The sequence below is a fragment of the Pristiophorus japonicus genome, unplaced genomic scaffold, assembly GCF_044704955.1.
Source record: "Pristiophorus japonicus isolate sPriJap1 unplaced genomic scaffold, sPriJap1.hap1 HAP1_SCAFFOLD_429, whole genome shotgun sequence".
NCBI lineage: Eukaryota > Metazoa > Chordata > Chondrichthyes > Pristiophoridae > Pristiophorus > Pristiophorus japonicus.
This window is the reverse complement of record NW_027254190.1, coordinates 469188-494054: the sequence shown is the minus strand read 5'-3', so window position 1 is coordinate 494054 and position 24867 is coordinate 469188. Positions and strand designations below refer to the sequence as shown.

At 48.9% G+C, this 24867-nt stretch overlaps 17 non-coding genes across 17 annotated transcripts; all 17 read right to left on the bottom strand.

Moving 5' to 3' along the window:
* Positions 1–740: 740 nt before the first annotated feature.
* On the bottom strand, positions 741–832 carry trnay-gua (transfer RNA tyrosine (anticodon GUA)). The gene is given in 2 exon segments: positions 741–776; positions 796–832. It is a non-coding gene; the product is annotated as a tRNA-Tyr (tRNA).
* Positions 833–2163: 1331 nt separating this feature from the next.
* Positions 2164–2255, bottom strand: trnay-gua (transfer RNA tyrosine (anticodon GUA)). The gene is given in 2 exon segments: positions 2164–2199; positions 2219–2255. It is a non-coding gene; the product is annotated as a tRNA-Tyr (tRNA).
* Positions 2256–3586: 1331 nt separating this feature from the next.
* trnay-gua (transfer RNA tyrosine (anticodon GUA)) lies at positions 3587–3678 on the bottom strand. Its single transcript is given in 2 exon segments — positions 3587–3622; positions 3642–3678. It is a non-coding gene; the product is annotated as a tRNA-Tyr (tRNA).
* Positions 3679–5009: 1331 nt separating this feature from the next.
* Positions 5010–5101, bottom strand: trnay-gua (transfer RNA tyrosine (anticodon GUA)). The gene is given in 2 exon segments: positions 5010–5045; positions 5065–5101. It is a non-coding gene; the product is annotated as a tRNA-Tyr (tRNA).
* A 1331-nt stretch (positions 5102–6432) lies between these two features.
* Positions 6433–6524, bottom strand: trnay-gua (transfer RNA tyrosine (anticodon GUA)). The gene is given in 2 exon segments: positions 6433–6468; positions 6488–6524. It is a non-coding gene; the product is annotated as a tRNA-Tyr (tRNA).
* A 1331-nt stretch (positions 6525–7855) lies between these two features.
* Positions 7856–7947, bottom strand: trnay-gua (transfer RNA tyrosine (anticodon GUA)). Its single transcript is given in 2 exon segments — positions 7856–7891; positions 7911–7947. It is a non-coding gene; the product is annotated as a tRNA-Tyr (tRNA).
* Positions 7948–9278: 1331 nt separating this feature from the next.
* On the bottom strand, positions 9279–9370 carry trnay-gua (transfer RNA tyrosine (anticodon GUA)). The gene is given in 2 exon segments: positions 9279–9314; positions 9334–9370. It is a non-coding gene; the product is annotated as a tRNA-Tyr (tRNA).
* A 1331-nt stretch (positions 9371–10701) lies between these two features.
* trnay-gua (transfer RNA tyrosine (anticodon GUA)) lies at positions 10702–10793 on the bottom strand. Its single transcript is given in 2 exon segments — positions 10702–10737; positions 10757–10793. It is a non-coding gene; the product is annotated as a tRNA-Tyr (tRNA).
* Positions 10794–12124: 1331 nt separating this feature from the next.
* Positions 12125–12216, bottom strand: trnay-gua (transfer RNA tyrosine (anticodon GUA)). Its single transcript is given in 2 exon segments — positions 12125–12160; positions 12180–12216. It is a non-coding gene; the product is annotated as a tRNA-Tyr (tRNA).
* A 1331-nt stretch (positions 12217–13547) lies between these two features.
* On the bottom strand, positions 13548–13639 carry trnay-gua (transfer RNA tyrosine (anticodon GUA)). The gene is given in 2 exon segments: positions 13548–13583; positions 13603–13639. It is a non-coding gene; the product is annotated as a tRNA-Tyr (tRNA).
* A 1331-nt stretch (positions 13640–14970) lies between these two features.
* On the bottom strand, positions 14971–15062 carry trnay-gua (transfer RNA tyrosine (anticodon GUA)). The gene is given in 2 exon segments: positions 14971–15006; positions 15026–15062. It is a non-coding gene; the product is annotated as a tRNA-Tyr (tRNA).
* A 1320-nt stretch (positions 15063–16382) lies between these two features.
* Positions 16383–16474, bottom strand: trnay-gua (transfer RNA tyrosine (anticodon GUA)). The gene is given in 2 exon segments: positions 16383–16418; positions 16438–16474. It is a non-coding gene; the product is annotated as a tRNA-Tyr (tRNA).
* Positions 16475–17805: 1331 nt separating this feature from the next.
* Positions 17806–17897, bottom strand: trnay-gua (transfer RNA tyrosine (anticodon GUA)). The gene is given in 2 exon segments: positions 17806–17841; positions 17861–17897. It is a non-coding gene; the product is annotated as a tRNA-Tyr (tRNA).
* A 1331-nt stretch (positions 17898–19228) lies between these two features.
* On the bottom strand, positions 19229–19320 carry trnay-gua (transfer RNA tyrosine (anticodon GUA)). Its single transcript is given in 2 exon segments — positions 19229–19264; positions 19284–19320. It is a non-coding gene; the product is annotated as a tRNA-Tyr (tRNA).
* A 1320-nt stretch (positions 19321–20640) lies between these two features.
* Positions 20641–20732, bottom strand: trnay-gua (transfer RNA tyrosine (anticodon GUA)). The gene is given in 2 exon segments: positions 20641–20676; positions 20696–20732. It is a non-coding gene; the product is annotated as a tRNA-Tyr (tRNA).
* A 1331-nt stretch (positions 20733–22063) lies between these two features.
* On the bottom strand, positions 22064–22155 carry trnay-gua (transfer RNA tyrosine (anticodon GUA)). The gene is given in 2 exon segments: positions 22064–22099; positions 22119–22155. It is a non-coding gene; the product is annotated as a tRNA-Tyr (tRNA).
* Positions 22156–23486: 1331 nt separating this feature from the next.
* Positions 23487–23578, bottom strand: trnay-gua (transfer RNA tyrosine (anticodon GUA)). The gene is given in 2 exon segments: positions 23487–23522; positions 23542–23578. It is a non-coding gene; the product is annotated as a tRNA-Tyr (tRNA).
* Between the last annotated feature and the right edge of the window lie 1289 nt (positions 23579–24867).

The following is a 24867-nucleotide window of genomic DNA, read 5'->3' as shown; positions in this document are numbered from 1 at the left end:
AGCGAGCGCTCTACCATTTGAGCTAATTCCCCAGTAGCTTCTTGCAGGTTTCCCTCATTTGCTTCTCAGTCGCCTTTTCGCACTCGTCTCCAAGCTGCTCCACGACCATCAGAGAACTGGCCCACTCCTTGTATCCAATCGACATTGCGGAGCAGCAGCGAGCGAGCAACAGCAGGACGCGAAGCCACATTAACGAAGAAAGAAGCCGAGAAGAGCACGAGACCGTGGAAGGGAAGCGAGGTGACCGGAAAGTAGCGGCCGCCCTGTGTGTGAGGGAGCAGGCGAGAGCGCTGTCTGACTGATGGCCAACTTGTTTTGCCTGAAAGGGAGTGCTGAGTGCTTTGAAGTGTTGCTGCTCTGCAGTTTGTTGAATGCACTACAATGTATCCCATATTGTACCGAATTGTACTTGAACTGAAAAGCAAGGAAATGTATCGAACGGAACTGCCGTCAGCACCCAAATGTAGTGTATGGGATTGCTGACCGCAGCTAAATGTACTGAACTGCTTTTGAATGGACTGTACAAATTTTTATATGCAAATTTTGAAATTTAAAAAAACTCTGTGCTGGTGAGCAGACACAAATGCTCAAGCATAACAGCTGTGTGAAGGTGGATGCAGAGTGCATTCAGGTTTGAGACGAGAAAAGTGGTGTCCTGCTCCTTCGTGGCAACATGATGCACCATAAAGTGATGAGAACTGGTTTGAGCGAATTGCTGCTTAATCCAAAAGTACACTAGCTCCTTCGAGCCGGAATTGAACCAGCGACCTAAGGATGACTTTGCTGAGTATTCCACTACAGTCCTCCGCTCTACCAACTGAGCTATCGAAGGGAAGCGCCAAATATTTTTCTGTGCGATGATTGTTTTCCGTGAGCATGTTGACGCATCTGGACTCGTGGCGTGGCCTGTGCGTCTTCAGTACCAGCCCATGCTGCAGCGCGGTGGGACTGTCAACCGCCAGCGACTCTTTACAGCCTGGAAAACGCGTGTGACTAACAATCACAAGAGTGTAGCTTTGACTTCTTATCAGGCTCGCAGATTTTTTGCAAGCTGCGCATTCTGAATTTAAAGACCTTGCAAGCTGCCCGACTTGGTCGTGCTGCCTGGCCGCTTGCATGGCAAGTGCCTTCTTCGCGCAGCAGGCAGCATATCAGTCTGCTCAATCGAAGGTCCTGAGTCAAATGCTCAGAAAAGCAATCAATGCTCGCAAGTCGTTCTTTTGGCTTCTCTCGCCTCATATATCCATCTTTGCAAAAATCAAGACGTCTTGCTTATGACATGGCGGAAAAAGGTTTGCTGTGCTTTGACCCATCTGGCATGAACTCAGTGACACGTGAGACCACATTTCTTTCTGGAGAATTGCTCTGAGCCAAAAGCAGAGTGGAGAATGCAGGCATCGATCCCGCTACCTCTCACATGCTAAGCGAGCGCTCGACCATTTGAGCTAATTCCCCAGTAACTTCTTGCAGGTTGCCCTCATTTGCTTCACAGTCGCCTTTTCGCACTCGTCTCCAAGCTGCTCCACGACCATCAGAGAACTGGCCCATTCCTTGTATCCAATCGACATTGCGGAGCAGCAGCGAGCGAGCAACAGCAGGACGCGAAGCCACAGTAACGAAGAAAGAAGCCGAGAAGAGCACGAGACCGTGGAAGGGAAGCGAGGTGACCGGAAAGTAGCGGCCGCCCTGTGTGTGAGGGAGCAGGCGACAGCGCTGTCTGACTGATAGCCAACTTGTTTTGCCTGAAAGGGTGTGCTGAGTGCTTTGAAGTGTTGCTGCTCTGCAGTTTGTTGAATGTACTACAATGTATCCCATATTGTACCGAATTGTACTTGAACTGAAAAGCAAGGAAATGTATCGAACGGAACTGCCGTCAGCACCCAAATGTAGTGTATGGGATTGCTGACCGCAGCTAAATGTACTGAACTGCTTTTGAATGGACTGTACAAATTTTTATATGCAAATTTTGAAATTTAAAAAAACTCTGTGCTGGTGAGCAGACAAATATGCTCAAGCATAACAGCTGTGTGAAGGTGGATGCAGAGTGCATTCAGGTTTGAGACGAGAAAAGTGGTGTCCTGCTCCTTCGTGACAACATGATGCACCATAAAGTGATGAGAACTGGTTTGAGCGAATTGCTGCTTAATCCAAAAGTACACTAGCTCCTTCGAGCCGGAATTGAACCAGCGACCTAAGGATGACTTTGCTAAGTATTCCACTACAGTCCTCCGCTCTACCAACTGAGCTATCGAAGGGAAGCACCAAAGATTTTCCTGTGCGATGATTGTTTTCCGTGAGCATGTTGACGCATCTGGACTCGTGGCGTGGCCTGTGCGTCTTCAGTACCAGCCCATGCTGCAGCGCGGTGGGACTGTGAACCGCCAGCGACTCTTTACAGCCTGGAAAACGCGTGTGACTAACAATCACAAGAGTGTAGCTTTGACTTCTTATCAGGCTCGCAGATTTTTTGCAAGCTGCGCATTCTGAATTTAAAGACCTTGCAAGCTGCCCGACTTGGTCGTGCTGCCTGGCCGCTTGCATGGCAAGTGCCTTCTTCGCGCAGCAGGCAGCATATCAGTCTGCTCAATCGAAGGTCCTGAGTCAAATGCTCAGAAAAGCAATCAATGCTCGCAAGTCGTTCTTTTGGCTTCTCTCGCCTCATATATCCATCTTTGCAAAAATCAAGACGTCTTGCTTATGACATGGCAGAAAAAGGTTTGCTGTGCTTTGACCCATCTGGCATGAACTCAGTGACACGTGAGACCACATTTCTTTCTGGAGAATTGCTCTGAGCCAAAAGCAGAGTGGAGAATGCAGGCATCGATCCCACTACCTCTCACATGCTAAGCGAGCGCTCTACCATTTGAGCTAATTCCCCAGTAGCTTCTTGCAGGTTGCCCTCATTTGCTTCACAGTCGCCTTTTCGCACTCGTCTCCAAGCTGCTCCACGACCATCAGAGAACTGGCCCACTCCTTGTATCCAATCGACATTGCGGAGCAGCAGCGAGCGAGCAACAGCAGGACGCGAAGCCACAGTAACGAAGAAAGAAGCCGAGAAGAGCACGAGACCGTGGAAGGGAAGCGAGGTGACCGGAAAGTAGCGGCCGCCCTGTGTGTGAGGGAGCAGGCGACAGCGCTGTCTGACTGATAGCCAACTTGTTTTGCCTGAAAGGGAGTGCTGAGTGCTTTGAAGTGTTGCTGCTCTGCAGTTTGTTGAATGTACTACAATGTATGCCATATTGTACCGAATTGTACTTGAACTGAAAAGCAAGGAAATGTATCGAACGGAACTGCCGTCAGCACCCAAATGTAGTGTATGGGATTGCTGACCGCAGCTAAATGTACTGAACTGCTTTTGAATGGACTGTACAAATTTTGAAATGCAAATTTTGAAATTTAAAAAAACTCTGTGCTGGTGAGCAGACACAAATGCTCAAGCATAACAGCTGTGTGAAGGTGGATGCCGAGTGCATTCAGGTTTGAGACGAGAAAAGTGGTGTCCTGCTCCTTCGTGGCAACATGATGCACCATAAAGTGATGAGAACTGGTTTGAGCGAATTGCTGCTTAATCCAAAAGTACACTAGCTCCTTCGAGCCAGAATTGAACCAGCGACCTAAGGATGACTTTGCTGAGTATTCCACTACAGTCCTCCGCTCTACCAACTGAGCTATCGAAGGGAAGCACCAAAGATTTTTCTGTGCGATGATTGTTTTCCGTGAGCATGTTGACGCATCTGGACTCGTGGCGTGGCCTGTGCGTCTTCAGTACCAGCCCATGCTGCAGCGCGGTGGGACTGTCAACCGCCAGCTACTCTTTACAGCCTGGAAAACGCGTGTGACTAACAATCACAAGAGTGTAGCTTTGACTTCTTATCAGGCTCGCAGATTTTTTGCAAGCTGCGCATTCTGAATTTAAAGACCTTGCAAGCTGCCCGACTTGGTCGTGCTGCCTGGCCGCTTGCATGGCAAGTGCCTTCTTCGCGCAGCAGGCAGCATATCAGTCTGCTCAATCGAAGGTCTTGAGTCAAATGCTCAGAAAAGCAATCAATGCTCGCAAGTCGTTCTTTTGGCTTCTCTCGCCTCATATATCCATCTTTGCAAAAATCAAGACGTCTTGCTTATGACATGGCAGAAAAAGGTTTGCTGTGCTTTGACCCATCTGGCGTGAACTGAGTGACACGTGAGACCACATTTCTTTCTGGAGAATTGCTCTGAGCCAAAAGCAGAGTGGAGAATGCAGGCATCGATCCCCCTACCTCTCATATGCTAAGCGAGCGCTCTACCATTTGAGCTAATTCCCCAGTAGCTTCGTGCAGGTTTCCCTCATTTGCTTCTCAGTCGCCTTTTCGCACTCGTCTCCAAGCTGCTCCACGACCATCAGAGAACTGGCCCACTCCTTGTATCCAATCGACATTGCGGAGCAGCAGCGAGCGAGCAACAGCAGGACGCGAAGCCACAGTAACGAAGAAAGAAGCCGAGAAGAGCACGAGACCGTGGAAGGGAAGCGAGGTGACCGGAAAGTAGCGGCCGCCCTGTGTGTGAGGGAGCAGGCGACAGCGCTGTCTGACTGATAGCCAACTTGTTTTGCCTGAAAGGGAGTGCTGAGTGCTTTGAAGTGTTGCTGCTCTGCAGTTTGTTGAATGCACTACAATGTATCCCATATTGTACCGAATTGTACTTGAACTGAAAAGCAAGGAAATGTATCGAACGGAACTGCCGTCAGCACCCAAATGTAGTGTATGGGATTGCTGACCGCAGCTAAATGTACTGAACTGCTTTTGAATGGACTGTACAAATTTTTATATGCAAATTTTGAAATTTAAAAAAACTCTGTGCTGGTGAGCAGACACAAATGCTCAAGCATAACAGCTGTGTGAAGGTGGATGCAGAGTGCATTCAGGTTTGAGACGAGAAAAGTGGTGTCCTGCTCCTTCGTGGCAACATGATGCACCATAAAGTGATGAGAACTGGTTTGAGCGAATTGCTGCTTAATCCAAAAGTACACTAGCTCCTTCGAGCCGGAATTGAACTAGCGACCTAAGGACGACTTTGCTGAGTATTCCATTACAGTCCTCCGCTCTACCAACTGAGCTATCGAAGGGAAGCGCCAAATATTTTTCTGTGCGATGATTGTTTTCCGTGAGCATGTTGACGCATCTGGAATCATGGCGTGGCCTGTGCGTCTTCAGTACCAGCCCATGCTGCAGCGCGGTGGGACTGTCAACCGCCAGCTACTCTTTACAGCCTGGAAAACGCGTGTGACTAACAATCACAAGAGTGTAGCTTTGACTTCTTATCAGGCTCGCAGATTTTTTGCAAGCTGCGCATTCTGAATTCAAAGACCTTGCAAGCTGCCCGACTTGGTCGTGCTGCCTGGCCGCTTGCATGGCAAGTGCCTTCTTCGCGCAGCAGGCAGCATATCAGTCTGCTCAATCGAAGGTCCTGAGTCAAATGCTCAGAAAAGCAATCAATGCTCGCAAGTCGTTCTTTTGGCTTCTCTCGCCTCATATATCCATCTTTGCAAAAATCAAGACGTCTTGCTTATGACATGGCAGAAAAAGGTTTGCTGTGCTTTGACCCATCTGGCGTGAACTCAGTGACACGTGAGACCACATTTCTTTCTGGAGAATTGCTCTGAGCCAAAAGCAGAGTGGAGAATGCAGGCATCGATCCCACTACCTCTCATATGCTAAGCGAGCGCTCTACCATTTGAGCTAATTCCCCAGTAGCTTCTTGCAGGTTTCCCTCATTTGCTTCTCAGTCGCCTTTTCGCACTCGTCTCCAAGCTGCTCCACGACCATCAGAGAACTGGCCCACTCCTTGTATCCAATCGACATTGCGGAGCAGCAGCGAGCGAGCAACAGCAGGACGCGAAGCCACATTAACGAAGAAAGAAGCCGAGAAGAGCACGAGACCGTGGAAGGGAAGCGAGGTGACCGGAAAGTAGCGGCCGCCCTGTGTGTGAGGGAGCAGGCGAGAGCGCTGTCTGACTGATGGCCAACTTGTTTTGCCTGAAAGGGAGTGCTGAGTGCTTTGAAGTGTTGCTGCTCTGCAGTTTGTTGAATGCACTACAATGTATCCCATATTGTACCGAATTGTACTTGAACTGAAAAGCAAGGAAATGTATCGAACGGAACTGCCGTCAGCACCCAAATGTAGTGTATGGGATTGCTGACCGCAGCTAAATGTACTGAACTGCTTTTGAATGGACTGTACAAATTTTTATATGCAAATTTTGAAATTTAAAAAAACTCTGTGCTGGTGAGCAGACACAAATGCTCAAGCATAACAGCTGTGTGAAGGTGGATGCAGAGTGCATTCAGGTTTGAGACGAGAAAAGTGGTGTCCTGCTCCTTCGTGGCAACATGATGCACCATAAAGTGATGAGAACTGGTTTGAGCGAATTGCTGCTTAATCCAAAAGTACACTAGCTCCTTCGAGCCGGAATTGAACCAGCGACCTAAGGATGACTTTGCTGAGTATTCCACTACAGTCCTCCGCTCTACCAACTGAGCTATCGAAGGGAAGCGCCAAAGATTTTTCTGTGCGATGATTGTTTTCCGTGAGCATGTTGACGTATCTGGAATCATGGCGTGGCCTGTGCGTCTTCAGTACCAGCCCATGCTGCAGCGCGGTGGGACTGTCAACCGCCAGCTACTCTTTACAGCCTGGAAAACGCGTGTGACTAACAATCACAAGAGTGTAGCTTTGACTTCTTATCAGGCTCGCAGATTTTTTGCAAGCTGCGCATTCTGAATTTAAAGACCTTGCAAGCTGCCCGACTTGGTCGTGCTGCCTGGCCGCTTGCATGGCAAGTGCCTTCTTCGCGCAGCAGGCAGCATATCAGTCTGCTCAATCGAAGGTCCTGAGTCAAATGCTCAGAAAAGCAATCAATGCTCGCAAGTCGTTCTTTTGGCTTCTCTCGCCTCATATATCCATCTTTGCAAAAATCAAGACGTCTTGCTTATGACATGGCAGAAAAAGGTTTGCTGTGCTTTGACCCATCTGGCGTGAACTCAGTGACACGTGAGACCACATTTCTTTCTGGAGAATTGCTCTGAGCCAAAAGCAGAGTGGAGAATGCAGGCATCGATCCCACTACCTCTCATATGCTAAGCGAGCGCTCTACCATTTGAGCTAATTCCCCAGTAGCTTCTTGCAGGTTTCCCTCATTTGCTTCTCAGTCGCCTTTTCGCACTCGTCTCCAAGCTGCTCCACGACCATCAGAGAACTGGCCCACTCCTTGTATCCAATCGACATTGCGGAGCAGCAGCGAGCGAGCAACAGCAGGACGCGAAGCCACATTAACGAAGAAAGAAGCCGAGAAGAGCACGAGACCGTGGAAGGGAAGCGAGGTGACCGGAAAGTAGCGGCCGCCCTGTGTGTGAGGGAGCAGGCGACAGCGCTGTCTGACTGATAGCCAACTTGTTTTGCCTGAAAGGGAGTGCTGAGTGCTTTGAAGTGTTGCTGCTCTGCAGTTTGTTGAATGCACTACAATGTATCCCATATTGTACCGAATTGTACTTGAACTGAAAAGCAAGGAAATGTATCGAACGGAACTGCCGTCAGCACCCAAATGTAGTGTATGGGATTGCTGACCGCAGCTAAATGTACTGAACTGCTTTTGAATGGACTGTACAAATTTTTATATGCAAATTTTGAAATTTAAAAAAACTCTGTGCTGGTGAGCAGACACAAATGCTCAAGCATAACAGCTGTGTGAAGGTGGATGCAGAGTGCATTCAGGTTTGAGACGAGAAAAGTGGTGTCCTGCTCCTTCGTGGCAACATGATGCACCATAAAGTGATGAGAACTGGTTTGAGCGAATTGCTGCTTAATCCAAAAGTACACTAGCTCCTTCGAGCCGGAATTGAACCAGCGACCTAAGGATGACTTTGCTGAGTATTCCACTACAGTCCTCCGCTCTACCAACTGAGCTATCGAAGGGAAGCGCCAAAGATTTTTCTGTGCGATGATTGTTTTCCGTGAGCATGTTGACGTATCTGGAATCATGGCGTGGCCTGTGCGTCTTCAGTACCAGCCCATGCTGCAGCGCGGTGGGACTGTCAACCGCCAGCTACTCTTTACAGCCTGGAAAACGCGTGTGACTAACAATCACAAGAGTGTAGCTTTGACTTCTTATCAGGCTCGCAGATTTTTTGCAAGCTGCGCATTCTGAATTTAAAGACCTTGCAAGCTGCCCGACTTGGTCGTGCTGCCTGGCCGCTTGCATGGCAAGTGCCTTCTTCGCGCAGCAGGCAGCATATCAGTCTGCTCAATCGAAGGTCCTGAGTCAAATGCTCAGAAAAGCAATCAATGCTCGCAAGTCGTTCTTTTGGCTTCTCTCGCCTCATATATCCATCTTTGCAAAAATCAAGACGTCTTGCTTATGACATGGCAGAAAAAGGTTTGCTGTGCTTTGACCCATCTGGCGTGAACTCAGTGACACGTGAGACCACATTTCTTTCTGGAGAATTGCTCTGAGCCAAAAGCAGAGTGGAGAATGCAGGCATCGATCCCACTACCTCTCATATGCTAAGCGAGCGCTCTACCATTTGAGCTAATTCCCCAGTAGCTTCTTGCAGGTTTCCCTCATTTGCTTCTCAGTCGCCTTTTCGCACTCGTCTCCAAGCTGCTCCACGACCATCAGAGAACTGGCCCACTCCTTGTATCCAATCGACATTGCGGAGCAGCAGCGAGCGAGCAACAGCAGGACGCGAAGCCACATTAACGAAGAAAGAAGCCGAGAAGAGCACGAGACCGTGGAAGGGAAGCGAGGTGACCGGAAAGTAGCGGCCGCCCTGTGTGTGAGGGAGCAGGCGAGAGCGCTGTCTGACTGATGGCCAACTTGTTTTGCCTGAAAGGGAGTGCTGAGTGCTTTGAAGTGTTGCTGCTCTGCAGTTTGTTGAATGCACTACAATGTATCCCATATTGTACCGAATTGTACTTGAACTGAAAAGCAAGGAAATGTATCGAACGGAACTGCCGTCAGCACCCAAATGTAGTGTATGGGATTGCTGACCGCAGCTAAATGTACTGAACTGCTTTTGAATGGACTGTACAAATTTTTATATGCAAATTTTGAAATTTAAAAAAACTCTGTGCTGGTGAGCAGACACAAATGCTCAAGCATAACAGCTGTGTGAAGGTGGATGCAGAGTGCATTCAGGTTTGAGACGAGAAAAGTGGTGTCCTGCTCCTTCGTGGCAACATGATGCACCATAAAGTGATGAGAACTGGTTTGAGCGAATTGCTGCTTAATCCAAAAGTACACTAGCTCCTTCGAGCCGGAATTGAACCAGCGACCTAAGGATGACTTTGCTGAGTATTCCACTACAGTCCTCCGCTCTACCAACTGAGCTATCGAAGGGAAGCGCCAAATATTTTTCTGTGCGATGATTGTTTTCCGTGAGCATGTTGACGCATCTGGACTCGTGGCGTGGCCTGTGCGTCTTCAGTACCAGCCCATGCTGCAGCGCGGTGGGACTGTCAACCGCCAGCGACTCTTTACAGCCTGGAAAACGCGTGTGACTAACAATCACAAGAGTGTAGCTTTGACTTCTTATCAGGCTCGCAGATTTTTTGCAAGCTGCGCATTCTGAATTTAAAGACCTTGCAAGCTGCCCGACTTGGTCGTGCTGCCTGGCCGCTTGCATGGCAAGTGCCTTCTTCGCGCAGCAGGCAGCATATCAGTCTGCTCAATCGAAGGTCCTGAGTCAAATGCTCAGAAAAGCAATCAATGCTCGCAAGTCGTTCTTTTGGCTTCTCTCGCCTCATATATCCATCTTTGCAAAAATCAAGACGTCTTGCTTATGACATGGCAGAAAAAGGTTTGCTGTGCTTTGACCCATCTGGCATGAACTCAGTGACACGTGAGACCACATTTCTTTCTGGAGAATTGCTCTGAGCCAAAAGCAGAGTGGAGAATGCAGGCATCGATCCCGCTACCTCTCACATGCTAAGCGAGCGCTCTACCATTTGAGCTAATTCCCCAGTAGCTTCTTGCAGGTTGTCCTCATTTGCTTCACAGTCGCCTTTTCGCACTCGTCTCCAAGCTGCTCCACGACCATCAGAGAACTGGCCCACTCCTTGTATCCAATCGACATTGCGGAGCAGCAGCGAGCGAGCAACAGCAGGACGCGAAGCCACAGTAACGAAGAAAGAAGCCGAGAAGAGCACGAGACCGTGGAAGGGAAGCGAGGTGACCGGAAAGTAGCGGCCGCCCTGTGTGTGAGGGAGCAGGCGACAGCGCTGTCTGACTGATGGCCAACTTGTTTTGCCTGAAAGGGAGTGCTGAGTGCTTTGAAGTGTTGCTGCTCTGCAGTTTGTTGAATGTACTACAATGTATCCCATATTGTACCGAATTGTACTTGAACTGAAAAGCAAGGAAATGTATCGAACGGAACTGCCGTCAGCACCCAAATGTAGTGTATGGGATTGCTGACCGCAGCTAAATGTACTGAACTGCTTTTGAATGGACTGTACAAATTTTTATATGCAAATTTTGAAATTTAAAAAAACTCTGTGCTGGTGAGCAGACAAATATGCTCAAGCATAACAGCTGTGTGAAGGTGGATGCAGAGTGCATTCAGGTTTGAGACGAGAAAAGTGGTGTCCTGCTCCTTCGTGACAACATGATGCACCATAAAGTGATGAGAACTGGTTTGAGCGAATTGCTGCTTAATCCAAAAGTACACTAGCTCCTTCGAGCCAGAATTGAACCAGCGACCTAAGGATGACTTTGCTAAGGATTCCACTACAGTCCTCCGCTCTACCAACTGAGCTATCGAAGGGAAGTGCCAAAGATTTTCCTGTGCGATGATTGTTTTCCGTGAGCATGTTGACGCATCTGGACTCGTGGCGTGGCCTGTGCGTCTTCAGTACCAGCCCATGCTGCAGCGCGGTGGGACTGTGAACCGCCAGCGACTCTTTACAGCCTGGAAAACGCGTGTGACTAACAATCACAAGAGTGTAGCTTTGACTTCTTATCAGGCTCGCAGATTTTTTGCAAGCTGCGCATTCTGAATTTAAAGACCTTGCAAGCTGCCCGACTTGGTCGTGCTGCCTGGCCGCTTGCATGGCAAGTGCCTTCTTCGCGCAGCAGGCAGCATGTCAGTCTGCTCAATCGAAGGTCCTGAGTCAAATGCTCAGAAAAGCAATCAATGCTCGCAAGTCGTTCTTTTGGCTTCTCTCGCCTCATATATCCATCTTTGCAAAAATCAAGACGTCTTGCTTATGACATGGCAGAAAAAGGTTTGCTGTGCTTTGACCCATCTGGCATGAACTCAGTGACACGTGAGACCACATTTCTTTCTGGAGAATTGCTCTGAGCCAAAAGCAGAGTAGAGAATGCAGGCATCGATCCCACTACCTCTCACATGCTAAGCGAGCGCTCTACCATTTGAGCTAATTCCCCAGTAGCTTCTTGCAGGTTGCCCTCATTTGCTTCACAGTCGCCTTTTCGCACTCGTCTCCAAGCTGCTCCACGACCATCAGAGAACTGGCCCACTCCTTGTATCCAATCGACATTGCGGAGCAGCAGCGAGCGAGCAACAGCAGGACGCGAAGCCACAGTAACGAAGAAAGAAGCCGAGAAGAGCACGAGACCGTGGAAGGGAAGCGAGGTGACCGGAAAGTAGCGGCCGCCCTGTGTGTGAGGGAGCAGGCGACAGCGCTGTCTGACTGATAGCCAACTTGTTTTGCCTGAAAGGGAGTGCTGAGTGCTTTGAAGTGTTGCTGCTCTGCAGTTTGTTGAATGTACTACAATGTATCCCATATTGTACCGAATTGTACTTGAACTGAAAAGCAAGGAAATGTATCGAACGGAACTGCCGTCAGCACCCAAATGTAGTGTATGGGATTGCTGACCGCAGCTAAATGTACTGAACTGCTTTTGAATGGACTGTACAAATTTTTATATGCAAATTTTGAAATTTAAAAAAACTCTGTGCTGGTGAGCAGACACAAATGCTCAAGCATAACAGCTGTGTGAAGGTGGATGCAGAGTGCATTCAGGTTTGAGACGAGAAAAGTGGTGTCCTGCTCCTTCGTGGCAACATGATGCACCATAAAGTGATGAGAACTGGTTTGAGCGAATTGCTGCTTAATCCAAAAGTACACTAGATCCTTCGAGCCGGAATTGAACCAGCGACCTAAGGATGACTTTGCTAAGTATTCCACTACAGTCCTCCGCTCTACCAACTGAGCTATCGAAGGGAAGCGCCAATGATTTTCCTGTGCGATGATTGTTTTCCGTGAGCATGTTGACGCATCTGGACTCGTGGCGTGGCCTGTGCGTCTTCAGTACCAGCCCATGCTGCAGCGCGGTGGGACTGTGAACCGCCAGCGACTCTTTACAGCCTGGAAAACGCGTGTGACTAACAATCACAAGAGTGTAGCTTTGACTTCTTATCAGGCTCGCAGATTTTTTGCAAGCTGCGCATTCTGAATTTAAAGACCTTGCAAGCTGCCCGACTTGGTCGTGCTGCCTGGCCGCTTGCATGGCAAGTGCCTTCTTCGCGCAGCAGGCAGCATATCAGTCTGCTCAATCGAAGGTCCTGAGTCAAATGCTCAGAAAAGCAATCAATGCTCGCAAGTCGTTCTTTTGGCTTCTCTCGCCTCATATATCCATCTTTGCAAAAATCAAGACGTCTTGCTTATGACATGGCAGAAAAAGGTTTGCTGTGCTTTGACCCATCTGGCATGAACTCAGTGACACGTGAGACCACATTTCTTTCTGGAGAATTGCTCTGAGCCAAAAGCAGAGTGGAGAATGCAGGCATCGATCCCACTACCTCTCACATGCTAAGCGAGCGCTCTACCATTTGAGCTAATTCCCCAGTAGCTTTTTGCAGGTTGCCCTCATTTGCTTCACAGTCGCCTTTTTGCACTCGTCTCCAAGCTGCTCCACGACCATCAGAGAACTGGCCCACTCCTTGTATCCAATCGACATTGCGGAGCAGCAGCGAGCGAGCAACAGCAGGACGCGAAGCCACAGTAACGAAGAAAGAAGCCGAGAAGAGCACGAGACCGTGGAAGGGAAGCGAGGTGACCGGAAAGTAGCGGCTGCCCTGTGTGTGAGGGAGCACGCGACAGCGCTGTCTGACTGATAGCCAACTTGTTTTGCCTGAAAGGGAGTGCTGAGTGCTTTGAAGTGTTGCTGCTCTGCAGTTTGTTGAATGTACTACAATGTATCCCATATTGTACCGAATTGTACTTGAACTGAAAAGCAAGGAAATGTATCGAACGGAACTGCCGTCAGCACCCAAATGTAGTGTATGGGATTGCTGACCGCAGCTAAATGTACTGAACTGCTTTTGAATGGACTGTACAAATTTTTATATGCAAATTTTGAAATTTAAAAAAACTCTGTGCTGGTGAGCAGACACAAATGCTCAAGCATAACAGCTGTGTGAAGGTGGATGCAGAGTGCATTCAGGTTTGAGACGAGAAAAGTGGTGTCCTGCTCCTTCGTGGCAACATGATGCACCATAAAGTGATGAGAACTGGTTTGAGCGAATTGCTGCTTAATCCAAAAGTACACTAGCTCCTTCGAGCCAGAATTGAACCAGCGACCTAAGGATGACTTTGCTAAGGATTCCACTACAGTCCTCCTCTCTACCAACTGAGCTATCGAAGGGAAGCACCAAAGATTTTTCTGTGCGATGATTGTTTTCCGTGAGCATGTTGACGCATCTGGACTCGTGGCGTGGCCTGTGCGTCTTCAGTACCAGCCCATGCTGCAGCGCGGTGGGACTGTGAACCGCCAGCGACTCTTTACAGCCTGGAAAACGCGTGTGACTAACAATCACAAGAGTGTAGCTTTGACTTCTTATCAGGCTCGCAGATTTTTTGCAAGCTGCGCATTCTGAATTTAAAGACCTTGCAAGCTGCCCGACTTGGTCGTGCTGCCTGGCCGCTTGCATGGCAAGTGCCTTCTTCGCGCAGCAGGCAGCATATCAGTCTGCTCAATCGAAGGTCCTGAGTCAAATGCTCAGAAAAGCAATCAATGCTCGCAAGTCGTTCTTTTGGCTTCTCTCGCCTCATATATCCATCTTTGCAAAAATCAAGACGTCTTGCTTATGACATGGCAGAAAAAGGTTTGCTGTGCTTTGACCCATCTGGCATGAACTCAGTGACACGTGAGACCACATTTCTTTCTGGAGAATTGCTCTGAGCCAAAAGCAGAGTGGAGAATGCAGGCATCGATCCCCCTACCTCTCACATGCTAAGCGAGCGCTCTACCATTTGAGCTAATTCCCCAGTAACTTCTTGCAGGTTGCCCTCAGTTGCTTCACAGTCGCCTTTTCGCACTCGTCTCCAAGCTGCTCCACGACCATCAGAGAACTGGCCCACTCCTTGTATCCAATCGACATTGCGGAGCAGCAGCGAGCGAGCAACAGCAGGACGCGAAGCCACAGTAACGAAGAAAGAAGCCGAGAAGAGCACGAGACCGTGGAAGGGAAGCGAGGTGACCGGAAAGTAGCGGCCGCCCTGTGTGTGAGGGAGCAGGCGACAGCGCTGTCTGACTGATAGCCAACTTGTTTTGCCTGAAAGGGAGTGCTGAGTGCTTTGAAGTGTTGCTGCTCTGCAGTTTGTTGAATGTACTACAATGTATCCCATATTGTACCGAATTGTACTTGAACTGAAAAGCAAGGAAATGTATCGAACGGAACTGCCGTCAGCACCCAAACGTAGTGTATGGGATTGCTGACCGCAGCTAAATGTACTGAACTGCTTTTGAATGGACTGTACAAATTTTTATATGCAAATTTTGAAATTTAAAAAAACTCTGTGCTGGTGAGCAGACACAAATGCTCAAGCATAACAGCTGTGTGAAGGTGGATGCAGAGTGCATTCAGGTTTGAGACGAGAAAAGTGGTGTCCTGCTCCTTCGTGGCAACATGATGCACCATAAAGTGATGAGAACTGGTTTGAGCGAATTGCTGCTTAATCCAAAAGTACACTAGATCCTTCGAGCCGGAATTGAACCAGCGACCTAAGGATGACTTTGCTAAGTATTCCACTACAGACCTCCGCTCTACCAACTGAGCTATCGAAGGGAAGCGCCAATGATTTTTCTGTGCGATGATTGTTTTCCGTGAGCATGTTGACGCATCTGGACTCGTGGCGTGGCCTGTGCGTCTTCAGTACCAGCCCATGCTGCAGCGCGGTGGGACTGTGAACCGCCAGCGACTCTTTACAGCCTGGAAAACGCGTGTGACTAACAATCACAAGAGTGTAGCTTTGACTTCTTATCAGGCTCGCAGATTTTTTGCAAGCTGCGCATTCTGAATTTAAAGACCTTGCAAGCTGCCCGACTTGGTCGTGCTGCCTGGCCGCTTGCATGGCAAGTGCCTTCTTCGCGCAGCAGGCAGCATATCAGTCTGCTCAATCGAAGGTCCTGAGTCAAATGCTCAGAAAAGCAATCAATGCTCGCAAGTCGTTCTTTTGGCTTCTCTCGCCTCATATATCCATCTTTGCAAAAATCAAGACGTCTTGCTTATGACATGGCAGAAAAAGGTTTGCTGTGCTTTGACCCATCTGGCATGAACTCAGTGACACGTGAGACCACATTTCTTTCTGGAGAATTGCTCTGAGCCAAAAACAGAGTGGAGAATGCAGGCATCGATCCCGCTACCTCTCACATGCTAAGCGAGCGCTCTACCATTTGAGCTAATTCCCCAGTAACTTCTTGCAGGTTGCCCTCATTTGCTTCACAGTCGCCTTTTCGCACTCGTCTCCAAACTGCTCCACGACCATCAGAGAACTGGCCCACTCCTTGTATCCAATCGACATTGCGGAGCAGCAGCGAGCGAGCAACAGCAGGACGCGAAGCCACAGTAACGAAGAAAGAAGCCGAGAAGAGCACGAGACCGTGGAAGGGAAGCGAGGTGACCGGAAAGTAGCGGCCGCCCTGTGTGTGAGGGAGCAGGCGACAGCGCTGTCTGACTGATAGCCAACTTGTTTTGCCTGAAAGGGAGTGCTGAGTGCTTTGAAGTGTTGCTGCTCTGCAGTACTACAATGTATCCCATATTGTACCGAATTGTACTTGAACTGAAAAGCAAGGAAATGTATCGAACGGAACTGCCGTCAGCACCCAAATGTAGTGGATGGGATTGCTGACCGCAGCTAAATGTACTGAACTGCTTTTGAATGGACTGTACAAATTTTTATATGCAAATTTTGAAATTTAAAAAAACTCTGTGCTGGTGAGCAGACACAAATGCTCAAGAATAACAGCTGTGTGAAGGTGGATGCAGAGTGCATTCAGGTTTGAGACGAGAAAAGTGGTGTCCTGCTCCTTCGTGGCAACATGATGCACCATAAAGTGATGAGAACTGGTTTGAGCGAATTGCTGCTTAATCCAAAAGTACACTCGCTCCTTCGAGCCGGAATTGAACCAGCGACCTAAGGATGACTTTGCTGAGTATTCCACTACAGTCCTCCGCTCTACCAACTGAGCTATCGAAGGGAAGCGCCAAAGATTTTTCTGTGCGATGATTGTTTTCCGTGAGCATGTTGACGCATCTGGACTCGTGGCGTGGCCTGTGCGTCTTCAGTACCAGCCCATGCTGCAGCGCGGTGGGACTGTGAACCGCCAGCGACTCTTTACAGCCTGGAAAACGCGTGTGACTAACAATCACAAGAGTGTAGCTTTGACTTCTTATCAGGCTCGCAGATTTTTTGCAAGCTGCGCATTCTGAATTTAAAGACCTTGCAAGCTGCCCGACTTGGTCGTGCTGCCTGGCCGCTTGCATGGCAAGTGCCTTCTTCGCGCAGCAGGCAGCATATCAGTCTGCTCAATCGAAGGTCCTGAGTCAAATGCTCAGAAAAGCAATCAATGCTCGCAAGTCGTTCTTTTGGCTTCTCTCGCCTCATATATCCATCTTTGCAAAAATCAAGACGTCTTGCTTATGACATGGCAGAAAAAGGTTTGCTGTGCTTTGACCCATCTGGCATGAACTCAGTGACACGTGAGACCACATTTCTTTCTGGAGAATTGCTCTGAGCCAAATGCAGAGTGGAGAATGCAGGCATCGATCCCGCTACCTCTCACATGCTAAGCGAGCGCTCTACCATTTGAGCTAATTCCCCAGTAGCTTCTTGCAGGTTGCCCTCATTTGCTTCACAGTCGCCTTTTCGCACTCGTCTCCAAGCTGCTCCACGACCATCAGAGAACTGGCCCACTCCTTGTATCCAATCGACATTGCGGAGCAGCAGCGAGCGAGCAACAGCAGGACGCGAAGCCACAGTAACGAAGAAAGAAGCCGAGAAGAGCACGAGACCGTGGAAGGGAAGCGAGGTGACCGGAAAGTAGCGGCTGCCCTGTGTGTGAGGGAGCAGGCGACAGCGCTGTCTGACTGATAGCCAACTTGTTTTGCCTGAAAGGGAGTGCTGAGTGCTTTGAAGTGTTGCTGCTCTGCAGTTTGTTGAATGTACTACAATGTATCCCATATTGTACCGAATTGTACTTGAACTGAAAAGCAAGGAAATGTATCGAACGGAACTGCCGTCAGCACCCAAATGTAGTGTATGGGATTGCTGACCGCAGCTAAATGTACTGAACTGCTTTTGAATGGACTGTACAAATTTTTATATGCAAATTTTGAAATTTAAAAAAACTCTGTGCTGGTGAGCAGACACAAATGCTCAAGCATAACAGCTGTGTGAAGGTGGATGCAGAGTGCATTCAGGTTTGAGACGAGAAAAGTGGTGTCCTGCTCCTTCGTGGCAACATGATGCACCATAAAGTGATGAGAACTGGTTTGAGCGAATTGCTGCTTAATCCAAAAGTACACTAGCTCCTTCGAGCCGGAATTGAACCAGCGACCTAAGGATGACTTTGCTGAGTATTCCACTACAGTCCTCCGCTCTACCAACTGAGCTATCGAAGGGAAGCGCCAAAGATATTTCTGTGCGATGATTGTTTTCCGTGAGCATGTTGACGCATCTGGACTCGTGGCGTGGCCTGTGCGTCTTCAGTACCAGCCCATGCTGCAGCGCGGTGGGACTGTGAACCGCCAGCGACTCTTTACAGCCTGGAAAACGCGTGTGACTAACAATCACAAGAGTGTAGCTTTGACTTCTTATCAGGCTCGCAGATTTTTTGCAAGCTGCGCATTCTGAATTTAAAGACCTTGCAAGCTGCCCGACTTGGTCGTGCTGCCTGGCCGCTTGCATGGCAAGTGCCTTCTTCGCGCAGCAGGCAGCATATCAGTCTGCTCAATCGAAGGTCCTGAGTCAAATGCTCAGAAAAGCAATCAATGCTCGCAAGTCATTCTTTTGGCTTCTCTCGCCTCATATATCCATCTTTGCAAAAATCAAGACGTCTTGCTTATGACATGGCAGAAAAAGGTTTGCTGTGCTTTGACCCATCTGGCATGAACTCAGTGACACGTGAGACCACATTTCTTTCTGGAGAATTGCTCTGAGCCAAAAGCAGAGTGGAGAATGCAGGCATCGATCCCACTACCTCTCACATGCTAAGCGAGCTCTCTACCATTTGAGCTAATTCCCCAGTAGCTTCTTGCAGGTTGCCCTCATTTGCTTCACAGTCGCCTTTTCGCACTCGTCTCCAAGCTGCTCCACGACCATCAGAGAACTGGCCCACTCCTTGTATCCAATCGACATTGCGGAGCAGCAGCGAGCGAGCAACAGCAGGACGCGAAGCCACAGTAACGAAGAAAGAAGCCGAGAAGAGCACGAGACCGTGGAAGGGAAGCGAGGTGACCGGAAAGTAGCGGCTGCCCTGTGTGTGAGGGAGCAGGCGACAGCGCTGTCTGACTGATAGCCAACTTGTTTTGCCTGAAAGGGAGTGCTGAGTGCTTTGAAGTGTTGCTGCTCTGCAGTTTGTTGAATGTACTACAATGTATCCCATATTGTACCGAATTGTACTTGAACTGAAAAGCAAGGAAATGTATCGAACGGAACTGCCGTCAGCACCCAAACGTAGTGTATGGGATTGCTGACCGCAGCTAAATGTACTGAACTGCTTTTGAATGGACTGTACAAATTTTTATATGCAAATTTTGAAATTTAAAAAAACTCTGTGCTGGTGAGCAGACACAAATGCTCAAGCATAACAGCTGTGTGAAGGTGGATGCAGAGTGCATTCAGGTTTGAGACGAGAAAAGTGGTGTCCTGCTCCTTCGTGGCAACATGATGCACCATAAAGTGATGAGAACTGGTTTGAGCGAATTGCTGCTTAATCCAAAAGTACACTAGATCCTTCGAGCCGGAATTGAACCAGCGACCTAAGGATGACTTTGCTAAGTATTCCACTACAGTCCTCCGCTCTACCAACTGAGCTATCGAAGGGAAGCGCCAATGATTTTTCTGTGCGATGATTGTTTTCCGTGAGCATGTTGACGCATCTGGACTCGTGGCGTGGCCTGTGCGTCTTCAGTACCAGCCCATGCTGCAGCGCGGTGGGACTGTGAACCGCCAGCGACTCTTTACAGCCTGGAAAACGCGTGTGACTAACAATCACAAGAGTGTAGCTTTGACTTCTTATCAGGCTCGCAGATTTTTTGCAAGCTGCGCATTCTGAATTTAAAGACCTTGCAAGCTGCCCGACTTGGTCGTGCTGCCTGGCCGCTTGCATGGCAAGTGCCTTCTTCGCGCAGCAGGCAGCATATCAGTCTGCTCAATCGAAGGTCCTGAGTCAAATGCTCAGAAAAGCAATCAATGCTCGCAAGTCGTTCTTTTGGCTTCTCTCGCCTCATATATCCATCTTTGCAAAAATCAAGACGTCTTGCTTATGACATGGCAGAAAAAGGTTTGCTGTGCTTTGACCCATCTGGCATGAACTCAGTGACACGTGAGACCACATTTCTTTCTGGAGAATTGCTCTGAGCCAAAAGCAGAGTGGAGAATGCAGGCATCGATCCCGCTACCTCTCACATGCTAAGCGAGCGCTCTACCATTTGAGCTAATTCCCCAGTAACTTCTTGCAGGTTGCCCTCATTTGCTTCACAGTCGCCTTTTCGCACTCGTCTCCAAACTGCTCCACGACCATCAGAGAACTGGCCCACTCCTTGTATCCAATCGACATTGCGGAGCAGCAGCGAGCGAGCAACAGCAGGACGCGAAGCCACAGTAACGAAGAAAGAAGCCGAGAAGAGCACGAGACCGTGGAAGGGAAGCGAGGTGACCGGAAAGTAGCGGCCGCCCTGTGTGTGAGGGAGCAGGCGACAGCGCTGTCTGACTGATAGCCAACTTGTTTTGCCTGAAAGGGAGTGCTGAGTGCTTTGAAGTGTTGCTGCTCTGCAGTACTACAATGTATCCCATATTGTACCGAATTGTACTTGAACTGAAAAGCAAGGAAATGTATCGAACGGAACTGCCGTCAGCACCCAAATGTAGTGGATGGGATTGCTGACCGCAGCTAAATGTACTGAACTGCTTTTGAATGGACTGTACAAATTTTTATATGCAAATTTTGAAATTTAAAAAAACTCTGTGCTGGTGAGCAGACACAAATGCTCAAGAATAACAGCTGTGTGAAGGTGGATGCAGAGTGCATTCAGGTTTGAGACGAGAAAAGTGGTGTCCTGCTCCTTCGTGGCAACATGATGCACCATAAAGTGATGAGAACTGGTTTGAGCGAATTGCTGCTTAATCCAAAAGTACACTCGCTCCTTCGAGCCAGAATTGAACCAGCGACCTAAGGATGACTTTGCTGAGTATTCCACTACAGTCCTCCGCTCTACCAACTGAGCTATCGAAGGGAAGCGCCAAAGATTTTTCTGTGCGATGATTGTTTTCCGTGAGCATGTTGACGCATCTGGACTCGTGGCGTGGCCTGTGCGTCTTCAGTACCAGCCCATGCTGCAGCGCGGTGGGACTGTGAACCGCCAGCGACTCTTTACAGCCTGGAAAACGCGTGTGACTAACAATCACAAGAGTGTAGCTTTGACTTCTTATCAGGCTCGCAGATTTTTTGCAAGCTGCGCATTCTGAATTTAAAGACCTTGCAAGCTGCCCGACTTGGTCGTGCTGCCTGGCCGCTTGCATGGCAAGTGCCTTCTTCGCGCAGCAGGCAGCATATCAGTCTGCTCAATCGAAGGTCCTGAGTCAAATGCTCAGAAAAGCAATCAATGCTCGCAAGTCGTTCTTTTGGCTTCTCTCGCCTCATATATCCATCTTTGCAAAAATCAAGACGTCTTGCTTATGACATGGCAGAAAAAGGTTTGCTGTGCTTTGACCCATCTGGCATGAACTCAGTGACACGTGAGACCACATTTCTTTCTGGAGAATTGCTCTGAGCCAAATGCAGAGTGGAGAATGCAGGCATCGATCCCGCTACCTCTCACATGCTAAGCGAGCGCTCTACCATTTGAGCTAATTCCCCAGTAGCTTCTTGCAGGTTGCCCTCATTTGCTTCACAGTCGCCTTTTCGCACTCGTCTCCAAGCTGCTCCACGACCATCAGAGAACTGGCCCACTCCTTGTATCCAATCGACATTGCGGAGCAGCAGCGAGCGAGCAACAGCAGGACGCGAAGCCACAGTAACGAAGAAAGAAGCCGAGAAGAGCACGAGACCGTGGAAGGGAAGCGAGGTGACCGGAAAGTAGCGGCTGCCCTGTGTGTGAGGGAGCAGGCGACAGCGCTGTCTGACTGATAGCCAACTTGTTTTGCCTGAAAGGGAGTGCTGAGTGCTTTGAAGTGTTGCTGCTCTGCAGTTTGTTGAATGTACTACAATGTATCCCATATTGTACCGAATTGTACTTGAACTGAAAAGCAAGGAAATGTATCGAACGGAACTGCCGTCAGCACCCAAATGTAGTGTATGGGATTGCTGACCGCAGCTAAATGGACTGAACTGCTTTTGAATGGACTGTACAAATTTTTATATGCAAATTTTGAAATTTAAAAAAACTCTGTGCTGGTGAGCAGACACAAATGCTCAAGCATAACAGCTGTGTGAAGGTGGATGCAGAGTGCATTCAGGTTTGAGACGAGAAAAGTGGTGTCCTGCTCCTTCGTGGCAACATGATGCACCATAAAGTGATGAGAACTGGTTTGAGCGAATTGCTGCTTAATCCAAAAGTACACTAGCTCCTTCGAGCCGGAATTGAACCAGCGACCTAAGGATGACTTTGCTGAGTATTCCACTACAGTCCTCCGCTCTACCAACTGAGCTATCGAAGGGAAGCGCCAAAGATATTTCTGTGCGATGATTGTTTTCCGTGAGCATGTTGACGCATCTGGACTCGTGGCGTGGCCTGTGCGTCTTCAGTACCAGCCCATGCTGCAGCGCGGTGGGACTGTGAACCGCCAGCGACTCTTTACAGCCTGGAAAACGCGTGTGACTAACAATCACAAGAGTGTAGCTTTGACTTCTTATCAGGCTCGCAGATTTTTTGCAAGCTGCGCATTCTGAATTTAAAGACCTTGCAAGCTGCCCGACTTGGTCGTGCTGCCTGGCCGCTTGCATGGCAAGTGCCTTCTTCGCGCAGCAGGCAGCATATCAGTCTGCTCAATCGAAGGTCCTGAGTCAAATGCTCAGAAAAGCAATCAATGCTCGCAAGTCATTCTTTTGGCTTCTCTCGCCTCATATATCCATCTTTGCAAAAATCAAGACGTCTTGCTTATGACATGGCAGAAAAAGGTTTGCTGTGCTTTGACCCATCTGGCATGAACTCAGTGACACGTGAGACCACATTTCTTTCTGGAGAATTGCTCTGAGCCAAAAGCAGAGTGGAGAATGCAGGCATCGATCCCACTACCTCTCACATGCTAAGCGAGCTCTCTACCATTTGAGCTAATTCCCCAGTAGCTTCTTGCAGGTTGCCCTCATTTGCTTCACAGTCGCCTTTTCGCACTCGTCTCCAAGCTGCTCCACGACCATCAGAGAACTGGCCCACTCCTTGTATCCAATCGACATTGCGGAGCAGCAGCGAGCGAGCAACAGCAGGACGCGAAGCCACAGTAACGAAGAAAGAAGCCGAGAAGAGCACGAGACCGTGGAAGGGAAGCGAGGTGACCGGAAAGTAGCGGCTGCCCTGTGTGTGAGGGAGCAGGCGACAGCGCTGTCTGACTGATTGCCAACTTGTTTTGCCTGAAAGGGAGTGCTGAGTGCTTTGAAGTGTTGCTGCTCTGCAGTTTGTTGAATGTACTACAATGTATCCCATATTGTACCGAATTGTACTTGAACTGAAAAGCAAGGAAATGTATCGAACGGAACTGCCGTCAGCACCCAAATGTAGTGTATGGGATTGCTGACCGCAGCTAAATGTACTGAACTGCTTTTGAATGGACTGTACAAATTTTTATATGCAAATTTTGAAATTTAAAAAAACTCTGTGCTGGTGAGCAGACACAAATGCTCAAGCATAACAGCTGTGTGAAGGTGGATGCAGAGTGCATTCAGGTTTGAGACGAGAAAAGTGGTGTCCTGCTCCTTCGTGGCAACATGATGCACCATAAAGTGATGAGAACTGGTTTGAGCGAATTGCTGCTTAATCCAAAAGTACACTAGCTCCTTCGAGCCGGAATTGAACCAGCGACCTAAGGATGACTTTGCTGAGTATTCCACTACAGTCCTCCGCTCTACCAACTGAGCTATCGAAGGGAAGCGCCAAAGATTTTTCTGTGCGATGATTGTTTTCCGTGAGCATGTTGACGCATCTGGACTCGTGGCGTGGCCTGTGCGTCTTCAGTACCAGCCCATGCTGCAGCGCGGTGGGACTGTGAACCGCCAGCGACTCTTTACAGCCTGGAAAACGCGTGTGACTAACAATCACAAGAGTGTAGCTTTGACTTCTTATCAGGCTCGCAGATTTTTTGCAAGCTGCGCATTCTGAATTTAAAGACCTTGCAAGCTGCCCGACTTGGTCGTGCTGCCTGGCCGCTTGCATGGCAAGTGCCTTCTTCGCGCAGCAGGCAGCATATCAGTCTGCTCAATCGAAGGTCCTGAGTCAAATGCTCAGAAAAGCAATCAATGCTCGCAAGTCATTCTTTTGGCTTCTCTCGCCTCATATATCCATCTTTGCAAAAATCAAGACGTCTTGCTTATGACATGGCAGAAAAAGGTTTGCTGTGCTTTGACCCATCTGGCATGAACTCAGTGACACGTGAGACCACATTTCTTTCTGGAGAATTGCTCTGAGCCAAAAGCAGAGTGGAGAATGCAGGCATCGATCCCACTATCTCTCACATGCTAAGCGAGCTCTCTACCATTTGAGCTAATTCCCCATTAGCTTCTTGCAGGTTTCCCTCATTTGCTTCACAGTCGCCTTTTCGCACTCGTCTCCAAGCTGCTCCACGACCATCAGAGAACTGGCCCACTCCTTGTATCCAATCGACATTGCGGAGCAGCAGCGAGCGAGCAACAGCAGGACGCGAAGCCACAGTAACGAAGAAAGAAGCCGAGAAGAGCACGAGACCTTGGAAGGGAAGCGAGGTGACCGGAAAGTAGCGGCTGCCCTGTGTGTGAGGGAGCAGGCGACAGCGCTGTCTGACTGATAGCCAACTTGTTTTGCCTGAAAGGGAGTGCTGAGTGCTTTGAAGTGTTGCTGCTCTGCAGTTTGTTGAATGTACTACAATGTATCCCATATTGTACCGAATTGTACTTGAACTGAAAAGCAAGGAAATGTATCGAACGGAACTGCCGTCAGCACCCAAATGTAGTGTATGGGATTGCTGACCGCAGCTAAATGTACTGAACTGCTTTTGAATGGACTGTACAAATTTTTATATGCAAATTTTGAAATTTAAAAAAACTCTGTGCTGGTGAGCAGACACAAATGCTCAAGCATAACAGCTGTGTGAAGGTGGATGCAGAGTGCATTCAGGTTTGAGACGAGAAAAGTGGTGTCCTGCTCCTTCGTGGCAACATGATGCACCATAAAGTGATGAGAA